This window comes from Leptinotarsa decemlineata, unplaced genomic scaffold (assembly GCF_025532065.1).
Source record: "Leptinotarsa decemlineata unplaced genomic scaffold, Ldec_3_MD MMD2_tig00026328_RagTag_RagTag, whole genome shotgun sequence".
Lineage (NCBI taxonomy): Eukaryota > Metazoa > Arthropoda > Insecta > Coleoptera > Chrysomelidae > Leptinotarsa > Leptinotarsa decemlineata.
Genome location: NW_027412688.1, coordinates 21,801,895 through 21,814,512, shown reverse-complemented (window position 1 = coordinate 21,814,512; position 12,618 = coordinate 21,801,895). Strand labels below are relative to the sequence as shown.

The window sequence follows — 12,618 nt, the reverse complement described above, 5'->3', positions numbered from 1 at the left end:
ACATACACTACCGTAATACCAGGGCCAAAACAAATGTAAGGCTACCCAAATATAGATTAGGTGAATCGCAAACTCTTATTTATATATATCTTTAAAATTTTTCAACGTGCTACCATATGAGTTTCAGACTTTGGACATGAGTATAAATACTTTAAAAGTAAAAATTAGGAATATTTTGTTACAAAATGCCTTCTACATATTCAAAAAGTATTTAAATTAATTCGACTCATCACCTAGTTTGTTGCCTGTCCAAGAATAGATATATTTTTTTATGATATATTTTTTCTCCAGATACCAAGATTTGCTTATAAACTGTATTGTATTACATTGATTTCAATTTGAACTACTATTTATCTCATTTGACATATTATGCGAATACTATTCATTGAACGATTAATTCTATCTATTATATTATATTATATTATATTATATTATATTATATTATATTATATTATATTATATTATATTATATTATATTATATTATATTATATTATATTATATTATATTATATTATATTATATTATATTATATTATATTATATTATATTATATTATATTATATTATATTATATTATATTATATTATATTATATTATATTATATTATATTATATTATATTATATCCTACCCCCTCCTATCCTATCCTATCCTTTCTATCAATAAAACTTCAAATAGGAATTACCCTATATTCTAGCTTATCATTTCATTCTAATATAATTATATAATGGGAACGTTGCGAACGTGAATCATATCTTTACTCGAATAACTAGATATTATGATATATAATAGTCTGTTGATTCTGAGCATTCATAAAGATATCGTGTATAACTGAATGTAAGTGAGTCTTCCTGAACTGGTCGTTTTAATTTGATGCCCTATCCTAACACTATCCCATCCTAACTTATCCTATCCTATTCTATTCTATCCTATCCTATCCTACCCTATCCTGTCCAATCCTATCCTATCCTGTCCTGTCCTGTCCTGCCCCGCCCCGCCCCGTCCCGTCCCGTCCCGTCCCGTCCCGTCCCGTCCCGTCCCGTCCCGTCCCGTCCCGTCCCGTCCCGTCCCGTCCCGTCCCGTCCCGTCCCGTCCCGTCCCGTCCCGTCCCGTCCCGTCCCGTCCCGTCCCGTCCCGTCCCGTCCCGTCCCGTCCCGTCCCGTCCCGTCCCGTCCCGTCCCGTCCCGTCCCGTCCCGTCCCGTCCCGTCCCGTCCCGTCCCGTCCCGTCCCGTCTAGTCCCGTCCCGTCCCGTCCCGTCCCGTCCCGTTCCGTCCCGTCCAGTCCCGTCCCGTCCCGTCCCATCCCGTCCCGTCCCGTCCCGTCCCGTCCCGTCCTATCCCATCCTATCCTATCCAATCCTATCCAATCCTATCCTATCCTATTTTATATTATCCTATCCTATTCTACGTAAATTTCTCCTGCTAAGTAAAGAGACATCGTTAATACCAGTGAAAAATCGACAAAGCCTGAAATATCACTACATCACGATTCAGATTGTTGAATTCCCTCGAGCAATAACATAAAAAGCCGCAATGCCTTCAAATTGCGTGACACCTTTTTATTATGGTCCTTTATCAGAACCGCCTCATTGCTTCGACACAACCCAAAGAGGGGTAATTTTTTTCTGCAGATAACAAAAAGCGGTGTGTTTATATTCAGAATATTCAAAAAATATGTAACGCACCTATTTTGAATTTTATATTTGAACAATAGCGATGATTTACTAAGAACTTGAGTTTCAATCGAGGTAGGAATTTAGGTGTTTATGACGCGGAAAATATTTTCAGTGATGGGAATTCTAAACCCTTCTGATCTTAAACATTGTTGAAATTTCCAACCTTGTGCACTGATTTTATTATATTCGGTTATGTTGGAAAAGAGTATCTATCATTTTATAATTGTTATCTTCATAAATTCAGACGGACTATAGTGTGTGTTTCTTTGACAAATAATTCATTTGTAAGATATGTTGTAACATTCCATTTTTCCATTTTTTTTACACTGTTCGCAAAAAAATTCGAACACAAATGAATCGTTTTTTACAATATTGACAAAAAAATTCTGAATGACTTTGTTGAAAATTCGAACGAAAAAAGCAATTTTGTTTTCGAAAATAATTAGTTTTTTCAGTGACGAGTGTTATTACTGATATAATGAAAAAAAACGAACGCCAGGTAAAAGTGCAAAGTTGAACTTTTACCTGACTAACATTATGCCGTTGAGAAAGTTCCGAAACTGGTTGGTATTTCAATCGGCAAAAAAGTAATAACCAGGAAAGGAATTTCTAGCAAAAACGTAACAATCTGCACTGATAGCAGACAAGTCCTATTAGCCTTGAATAGCTAACGTGTTACCTCGGGGCTAGTACTGGAGTGCCACCAAGATTTAGCCAAAGTCTCGGTAGATAATAACATTATCCTAAGGTGGATTAAAGGGCACGACAGGAGTAAAGGTAATCGCATTGCCGACCCTTTAGCCAAGGATAAGTAATAAGGTACACTGAAAAATAGAGTTCATGGTCAGAGGGAATATATATCAAAATATTGAGGACATTCAACACAGCATTATTAGAGAGTTCGGAAGATTGAGGAGGAGGAAAATTAGTCGTGCAGTGAATAATATTCGAAGAAGGTCACAGTTGTGCTAGCATGAACAAAGCCTGCATTTTGAGCATTTGCTGTGATTTACTTTTGTCTTTACATTTTAGTTGATTATTGTTATTTGTTCTAAGTTCTATTTTCATTGAAAATGAGACAATGTCTAATTCACCTCACACACACCTCATTTATAAAATTTCGATTGTTGATACTGTCTCCGTATTTTTTCAGTGTACTTTTCAAACGAACCAAACTCGGTGAGATTTTGATCCAATAACTTAAACATAGTTCGATGTGGATGTCGTCTTTCGGGATACAAGTTTGAATACATTTCCGATGTCCTATCGTATTTGTAATAAATTTGTATCATATCTCTTTTTTATTCATTCGTGAAAGCCATTTTTTGCCAAAAATTCAATGACTTATACAATAACAAATCGTCATCGTGAGTAACAAATTGAAAGTCAAATTCAGAAAATTTAGAAACATTAAAGTCAAAGCCTATTATGATAAGATTTTTTTTTTTCAATATCTTCAATTTTTCGGGAAAAAATGACATAATACATCATTGAAAAGGTAAAATCAGTTTCTTTTCAAAACAGAAAGAATCCAATGTAGCGCCCATGAGAAGAAATAAAGTTGAAAATGGTGGCCGGAAGACGAAACGTCGGATAACAATGTAGTAGAAAAAAAGTGGCAATGTGGAAATGCAATTTATTTTCGAATCCTGCGAAAAATAAAGCCAAAAAAAAATGAAAACCATTTTCCTAAAAACTATTTCAAATGACTTCGTGATGTAATGTGATGAAGTAATTCTTCATTAAAAAAAACGAATGCCAAAGTGTTTTATTGTTTATATGTTAATAACAAAAAACAACAGTGTCACTGTATTCCTCTCTAAACGACTACTGAAGAATATCAATATTCCTTTGTCTATTATGGTCATAAAATTGCATGAGAAAATAATTTTTCTAATGCAATTTTGTTTTTAAAAACATAATTTTTCAGTGGTAACTGTTATTACAGATCCAATAAAAAAACGAAAGCCAAAGTAATAATTTTTTTTCTATAGATATTGATAACATATTTTGCTAACTTCACAGTGCAAGTATTTTTCTCTCAAAACTATTTCTGAAAAATATCAATATCCTGTTGTCTAATGAGCCGTCACACTTTGTACGCAAAAACCAAATAAGAGCCCGTACCGCTCGGCAGGGCCAGAAGTATCGTGTGTGTGTGTGTGTGTATGTACTCCAAACACAATGCTGGGTTGTGATTGATGATACGTGTTGTGGTCGTTACAGCTTTCGTTATTGTTATTCAAATTACCCGATGTCGGTTTCAAAATGTGGTTTAATTCGGAGGTCTTAATTTGCACATGGTTCAGAGTGCAGTTTTTATTTCAACAACACGTGATAAATCACTTTAGTTACAGGCAGAAGTGGCCGTTGCTTTTTTGGGTGATAAAAAATTACATGCAAAATGATTCAACGAAGGTTCAGGATAGATTGTGTTCATAATAGAGGATGACTATTATACTATAGAGAGACTCTTCTGTTGATGCAATCAGGCTATTTTTACAACCACTTTTTTTATAATAAAAGGCAATCTTTGAAAAGTCCGCAAAAATCCGATAGGATCATTCATTGAATAAAAGTGAAAAGGTTTATGAAACTCTTATAACAGATCCGGAAATATTGATGTTTCCAAGAAACATCTCAATGTGAGTATTGGGACGCCTGAAGATGTTATTGTATAGTAAAACACGTGCCGCGGTTTTGTAAACTGTCATATAAGAATATTGTTGCAAATAATGATAATAAATTCGCAAAAAAAGCACTATAATTTTTTAGTAAAAATAACCGTTTCTCAAAAATGCGATATCCAATCCATTCACATATTAAGTACATAAAAATTGAAGAACGAAAAAGAAAATACAAGAAAGGCAAAGAAGAAGGATAAGGCCAAGAAAGATAAAAGGAGATGTTTCCGAAACTGTCAGAGGGCCGCAAAATGAAAGAGCCTAATAAATACGAGAGGCAAGATGTTAGAAGGAAAGAGGAGATTGATGAAACATATCTCGCAACAAGAAACATAGAGATGACACGACCAAGAGGAGAAAGAGACAGAAAAGCAACTCAATCAGCCAAGGTCTGAGGATGAAATCGTGTAACAGCTATCCAGTAAAAAGAATTGAAGCTAGTTGAGGAAATCAATTAGCGAATTGTGGAAAAATTATTCGAAAAATCGGACAAATGTGACTATATCCACATTTTCAACCAACTCAACCTCCTTGAGTAGAGCATACTTCTACCAACGAGTACGGCTTCTCAAAAGCTGCAAGATCATCACTAGGTAAAACTATGAAGCCTTCAACTTTCGATGGACAGTCATTATGGGCCATATACTGCTAATAATTCGAAAGAACAGCCATCTCTCGAGATTGGTTAAAACATGAAGGAATCACAGCACTGGTGCTACTGCATAAGTGATTATTTGATGAACTCTGAAAGTAGATCCGAAGTAGATAAGTTGCCAATATCAATTTGGCCTAACCCCAAGACCCAAAAGAATTTGTACATATCTTCATATTCGGGTTACTGAAAATGCAGTAGAGAAGGGGCTCATGAGATTTTATAACTGCGAGAAACTATGTAACTTGCACATCGATTGTTGGACATGGCCAAGGTATTTTTATGGAAAAAATATATGAAGAGGGAAATTTACCACGAAATCAAAACAGATGATACCGTTAAGGTAACAGATATAAATGAAAATCGCTAGAGTCTGAGCAAAGAATAAATTTCTATTAGCCGGAAGAAAGCACACTTCGCTAACACCAGAGAGAGAGCCTAGATAACTGACTTCGAAAAGAAGAGCAAGAATGTGTCAGATAACTCAAACACGAAATACCAGAATACAATATTTTTCTTGTCTCACAAAAAATGGACAGCCGAAAGTATACGTTGAGTTTGAAAATGGATTTTGTTATTGAAGGAACTTGTTCAGAATCTGCAATCCCAAAATAAACTTGGCAACTGATACACACCGCAACCACAAGATCAAATCTAGATCAACAACACAATTCAATCTAATGGCAGCAAGTCTTCAGTCAAGATGAAGTAGGCTGAGTAGAAAACTTGATTCTTACACCTAGTGTATCACAAGTGACTACGACCAAAGAAGATAAGGATAGCGCACCAGTCTTATCAAAAGCACACCAACTTCATGGGAGTCGAACAAGAACACTTCGTCATCAACAGGATCTTGACACTAGTTCGACAAAAGAATCATCACCATAACGTAGAAGAGTAATGCAAACGATGAAGTTTCGACACTTTCAAAAAAACTACAACGAGTTCATCGAGAAAAACGGAGAACAAAAATAGAGTTCATGAAATCACAAGGAAACGCTAGTTACCGGAAGAAAAAGTAGTTAGACCCAAAAAAATCATGCACATAGAGATCGAACGAATATATCTTGTGCAGTGTTATCAATCCCCAAGAAAAAATTCAGCTTATGAAAAGGAAGGAATTAACTTTACTGTGTAAAGTAAAAGTAAATTATGTTGTCTATCGCATTCAGTCGTTATACAGGCTGATTCACGGTGGATGGCACATTAGACGTTTCTGGTGAACCAGACAACGGATCACTTTGAAAATTTAATGGAGGGCATATTCGGACATTCTCTAGCCAACTAAAATATTTTCGATAATGCGGTGTTGCCGCTTCTATTAGAAAGCAGTAGCAACTTTGATTTTTCAAATGGAACACTCTGTATATAATATTATTTTTGGAATCTCCAACAATTGCCCGACAACTTTTCTTGATATTTCCCTATACCTATCTGTTACCGTTTTCGAAATAAAAATTAATTTCAATTTTTTTCTTCAAAAATCATGACTTCTATAAATGCCGATATCTTTTAGTTAAGAAGTACTATGATATCGAAATTTGGTTTGGAGTTAGGTGATACTAGGACACTTCCCACACGTCAGCCTAATCTCCATTACTTTAATACAGGGTGGTAAAAAAATACAGTTTTTTCGTTTGCTTGAAAAAGTTGCTGAAATTTGATTATTTTAAATGGAACACCCTGTATATTATTGAAAATTCGGAAAGCTGCTGAAATTTGCTTTCTTTCTATGTATATCATACCTATACCTAACTAGTCAAGTTTCGGACTTATGAACATTTATTTGTTAAAATGTCCCTTCAGAATGGTATTTACATTCGGTATTTGGTAAGCAGGCCATGATTACTATTTGACAGTAGCGTTGTAACATTCTCCTAATAATATCGACATTTTCGTCACTTCAGAAGTTGCAAATACCTTCAAAACGATGGAACAAAACTATTCAAAGTTCTTATGAATTCAAAGTTCTTATGAATATGTTTATTATTTTTGGACAGTGTGACAAAATTATCAGCAGAACATGTAGAAAGTTCAATTAAATGTATTCGAATCTACCGCCAATGAACCTCAAGAAATTTATACGAATTCAGAACAATTTCAATATGTTTGGATAAACTTCAAAGAAGCACCAAGAAACTTGAAATTGGAAATATTGATATGAATAATTATAAAAAAGTAAAACAATCATGTGGAATATTTCAAAATATGTTCGAATCGCTGGCCGTTCACTTCCAAGCACTTTAAAATGCGGGTGTTGACTGCTTTCGTGGTGGCAGATCTGATTTCATTGGGATCCAAATCTGCAAATGTTTGGGCAATCCTTTCTAACAATTCATCTCTCGAACGCACGGGTATTTTGTAAACTTTTTCTTTAAACATTCCCCACAAATAAAAATCTAATGGATTAGGATCGGGTGATCTCGCTGGCCAATTCCATGGTCCCAAGCGCCTCATCCACCGATCGTCAAATAGTCTATCCAGTTCTGCGCTCACTTCTCTTGTGCAATGTGCAGGAGCTCCGTCTAGTTGGTACCAACAGTTTCGATAATCTTCGAGTGGCAGATTATCCACGAAACTGTCTACAGTATTCTCCAAAATATTCAGGTAGCTTCTGGATGTTAATGACTACTCGTATATCACGTACCTCAATTTGTTGTCCATCAACATGCAGAAGACATTAAAAGTAAATTTTTCTTGAAATCCGGCTTCTTTTGTGACGTGAGGATTTTCACTGGACCAATAATGACGATTTTTTGTATTGAAAATCCCTTCTCTCGAAAATTTCGATTCATCAGTCCAAATAATTTTATTTAAAAAAAGTGGATCTTCTTGAATGCGTGTCAACAACATTTCACAACATTCTACTCTCTGTTGAGGATCTTGAGGATCATTGCTTGAATTTTGGTGAATTTATAATCATGCATTTTATGTCTTCGCAAGATTCTTTGAACCGATGAATATTTTATACCCAAATCTTCTTCAGCACTTCTTATCGATGACTCGGGAAATGCGTGAAAATATGCTAAGACATTAATCTGGTTGTTTTCGAAAGTTACGGGTCGAGGCAAGTTTCTTGGTGCTTTTAAAGTTGATCCAAATGCATTGAAATTGTTCTGAATTCGTATAAATTTCTTGAGGTTCATTGGCGGTAGATTCGGATACATTTGAACTTTCTACATGTTCTGCTGATAATTTTGTCACACTGTCCAAAAATAATAAACAAATTCATAAGAACTTCGTTTGAATTGTTTTGTTCCATCGTTTTGAAGGTATTGGCAACTTCTGAAGTGACGAAAATGTCGATATTATTAGGAGAATGTCACAACGCTACTGTCAAATAGTAATCATGGCCTGCTTACCAAATACCGAATGGAAATACCATTCTGAAGGGACATTTTCACAAATAAATGTTCATAAGTCCGAAACTTGACAAGTTAGGTATAGGTATGATATGCATAGAAAGAAAGCAAATTTCAGCAGCTTTCCGAATTTTCAATAATATACAGGGTGTTCCATTTAAAATAATCAAATTTCAGCAACTTTTTCAAGCAAACGAAAAAACTGTATTTTTTTACCACCCTGTATTGAAGTAACGGAGATTAGGCTGACGTGTGGGAAGTGTCCAAGTATCACCTAACTCCAAACCAAATTTCGATATCATAGTACTTCTTAACTAAAAAATATCGGCATTTTTAGAAGTCATGATTTTCGAAGAAAAAAATTGAAATTGATTTTTATTTCGAAAACGGTAACAGATAGGTATAGGGAAATATCAAGAAAAGTTGTCGGGCAATTGTTGGAGATTCCAAAAATAATATTATATACAGAGTGTTCCATTTGAAAAATCAAAGTTGCTACTGCTTTCTAATAGAAGCGGCAACACCGCATTGTCGAAAATATTTTAGTTGGCTAGAGACTGTCCGAATATGCCCTCCATTAAATTTTCAAAGTGATCCGTTGTCTGGTTCACCAGAAACGTCTAATGTGCCATCCACCGTGAATCAGCCTGTATATCACTGGTCATCCACGTGAAAATTATCCAGGTCTATCCTGGTCTGGCCAGTCACGTAAATCCTCAGGAAACTACCTTTTTTAAGTACCTTGAAAATAAAAACAAAAAAAAACAAGTTATTTTTGCTACTCATGAAATAGAGAAATAATGAATTTTTTGAAAGAATTTCATACTCACGCGACTGGATTTGGATTGGGCATTTTATTACAACATACCTGTAACAAAAAAACTCAGATAACTATGATATTAACAAGTTGAATAAAATATGTAAAACTTAAAAAGTGTTCACAGTGAATTATTGAACAAAATTAATGATTGAATGATTGAAAATACTCTGACTGTATAATATAATATATAATACAATATCTAAAAAATATGGAAAGAGATGAACGACTCGATGGTCAATGAATTTGAAATGTAAAATACAAGAGTCACTAATGAAATATATGCTAAGAATCAATGATGAGGGAAACATCAATGAGATACAAACAAAGAGAAATTTACGAAAAAGAAAAAATGATTTCAAATAAGTTATTTCAAGATGTTTCAACTTTTTTTATCCACAATGGTTTTTTGGTGATGAATCACTCATTCCTGATGCTTAAAAATACTTTCTTCGAATCGGTTTTTGGGTCGAGTAAAAACGGTAATTTGACGCCAGTGATGGTGTAGTGTTTTGCTCATGTTTGTATCTTCTAGGACTTTCCAATTTGGTCCAATGTACCTAGAAGTGGCTTGAAAGTAAGGTGGCGCCACAACAAAAGTCACGTTTGCATATCGTCTCTACCCTATGCCCATTCTCTGTACACGGTTGACAGGTCTACGAATAGTATTGATGATTCCAAGGTGGCTGGGCAGTTATATGGTCTACTGACCTCAGAGTAGATGCTGTTACAATAAAAAAAATTGTACTTATACATTTTAAGAGTACTAGACATTGGGGTTATGGAATTATTTGTTGTAGAGTTGCAATGAATGAAAATATAAAAATAGGTACATTAATTGCATCCATATGAAATATGGATATTCGAAGAACTATAAGTATGATTTTGATAATGACTGTGGAATCATGTTGCCAAGATCGATTTTTTCATTCGCTATTATCTCAAAGTAGTTGTTTATGAAACAATCTGTTGATTTTGATGATTTGAAAAAGCGAACATGCCAAGTATTTGAGAAAGAATTTTTCGAAAATTAACAGTCATTTCTATGAAAAACAACAAGTTAATATGATATTAAACGTTTTTTATTGAGTGGTGCAATTCCACCATGCATACCATAATTTTACTGAAACAAATGAAATCTGGAAAATCATCAATCCTATTGCATTATTTTTTGTCGAAGATAATCTAAAGAAGTTTCGTTTAATTAATAATAGTTTTCAAATAACGACTTGAGAGAATGTTCGTTGGTGTTAGAACTGGTGATCTTGGAGGTCATACCATGAAACTCCTTTCACCAATCTAGTGTTTGAGAAAATTATGATGTCACGTACATGAGCTGAGAATATGGGGTCTCAAAAAATGCATTGTTCTCTGGAATCTAGTCGTAGTTTCTATACGAGAAAAGTCATCGATCAAGTGGGGGTAACATTCACTGTAGCAGTATTTTCCAAAATCCCACTCTACTTATTCATATTTACTTTTCTTAGATGCAGAATTTCAATCATTCCAGTATTTGTAATTATTTCTGTTGACATAACCATAAAATCACAATGTGCATTCTTCAGAAACAACGTAGAATATATGAATTGGTATTGTCCAAAATTCTGCCACTCATCTCCTCACATAATTGCTTAGGGCGCTCTGGATCATAATCATTGAGTACATGATATATCTATAAAAATATAACCAATGCTTTTAAAATATCCTTTTAATACAACTTCGTGAAATTAATGAAATTTTTTTTGATTTGCTAGCGCTTGACGTAATTGAATATGTCCTAAAAGTACATCACGTAAGACTTTGTTAATAATTATTGTTTTTCGTAGTTTTGTCTGCAAGGAGACATCCATAAATCCCATCACACGTTAAGTGGAAGAGAGGGGAGTCGACGAAGTGTAAGATTATATGTGACAAGAGGGTGGGTGGGGTCCTGAATTTTGTGAGGTCACATTTAAAAATATTTCCTGTTTATGCAGGTATTGTGATAAATATAGATGGTTGAGGGCAGCCTGAAACTGTGACACTATCTGGGCCTACATACATGGCCATTCGTAGTGAAAAGCATTTTTTAAACACCCCACCCCTTTTTAACATGCATTCACAGACTTTCTGGAATGCTTGCTTTCAAAAAATTTATAAGAACTCGAAAAGGTTTTGTAAAACCCGTATTTATTTTTACGAGCAAGATATAGTTTCAGCTATACAACTCAGGAAGAAGTGCTATCAACAGAGTGGATCTACGAATGACGCTTCTTAGTCGCGAACTTACTGGTATTGAATTGAAATGTGATAATTTCAGTTCACATATCGATTTCAGCACTGAAACTACTGATTTGGAGTTGAAAAAACGAAACTTCCTGTGGTTGCCGAATACACTGGGCCAACGGACTAGAGTGAATATTGAACAGGCTATGGAATTGAAAAATGATGCGACTTGGTACGCAATTCATCTGCGTGAATCACAGTATCACGAATAGTAAAATGCTAGGTTGTCTAATGTGGTGTGCGACGACCAAGCCTTAGGCGACTATTACGGAAGGGGTTTTCACCACCACCTATTTTAATGGATCAGACGTCAAGCGGGTATGTAACCATGGTATGTAACTACATTGTCATTTCAGATAAAGCTATCTGATCTCCGAGCGTCATCACATTTGAGCAAGTTCCGTATAATAGTTATTGCCCCAGTATAGAGGCATACTTGTTCAGACGATCATGTGACATTTGTGGTCTATATTTTGCATCATTACAAGGCCACTTGTAATTTAAAGAATTGCTGCTAGACGTGCCACAGAAATTCTATGTTTGAATGTTGACGATGATGCTGTATGGTTGGATTAAAAAGATATTGACACAATGAATGATCCTGATATCGATAATCCAAACGAGAACAAAGTGGCTGTTATGAATAATTCAGAGGAGTGAGTTGAAAGTCCATGGACTTTGGATGATTGAGTTTGATCTTCAATTATTATAATTTGTACTGATAATTTTTTGAAATATTTGATTTGCTGTTAATTTTGTTAAAAAATAATTCAAATTGAAATTAATCAAATTTCGGAACTGCTGTGTTAATTCGTGTGACGTAATTCATAGATGGCCCCCAGTCTCAATGAATTTGGATATTAAATTCATCACGTTAGGGATGTTTAAAATTATGTTTTTGGATAATTTTCGTTGAAGAGAATTAGTTTTCTAGCTATTCCATTGCTTTTGGAATAAAGGGCAAAAATTCTCTGTGCAGTGGTATGAACCATGATTCAGAACTTCCGCTTCACAACAGTAATAACGAATTAATTCACACACGAATTAACGAATTAATGAGTAAAGGCATGTACACTGTAGCAGTATTTTTAGATCTTAAACGTGCGTTTGAAACAGTTAATCGTGAAATAATAATTAAAAAATTAAAAAAATATGGCATTAAAGGA

At 34.7% G+C, this 12,618-nt stretch overlaps 1 protein-coding gene across 4 annotated transcripts in view; it reads right to left on the bottom strand.

Annotated features, from left to right (window-relative positions):
- Nucleotides 1–12,618, bottom strand: part of Fur2 (furin-like protease 2) — a 1,328,139-nt gene that overhangs the window by 462,799 nt on the left and 852,722 nt on the right. The gene's annotated exons all lie outside the window — the stretch shown is intronic.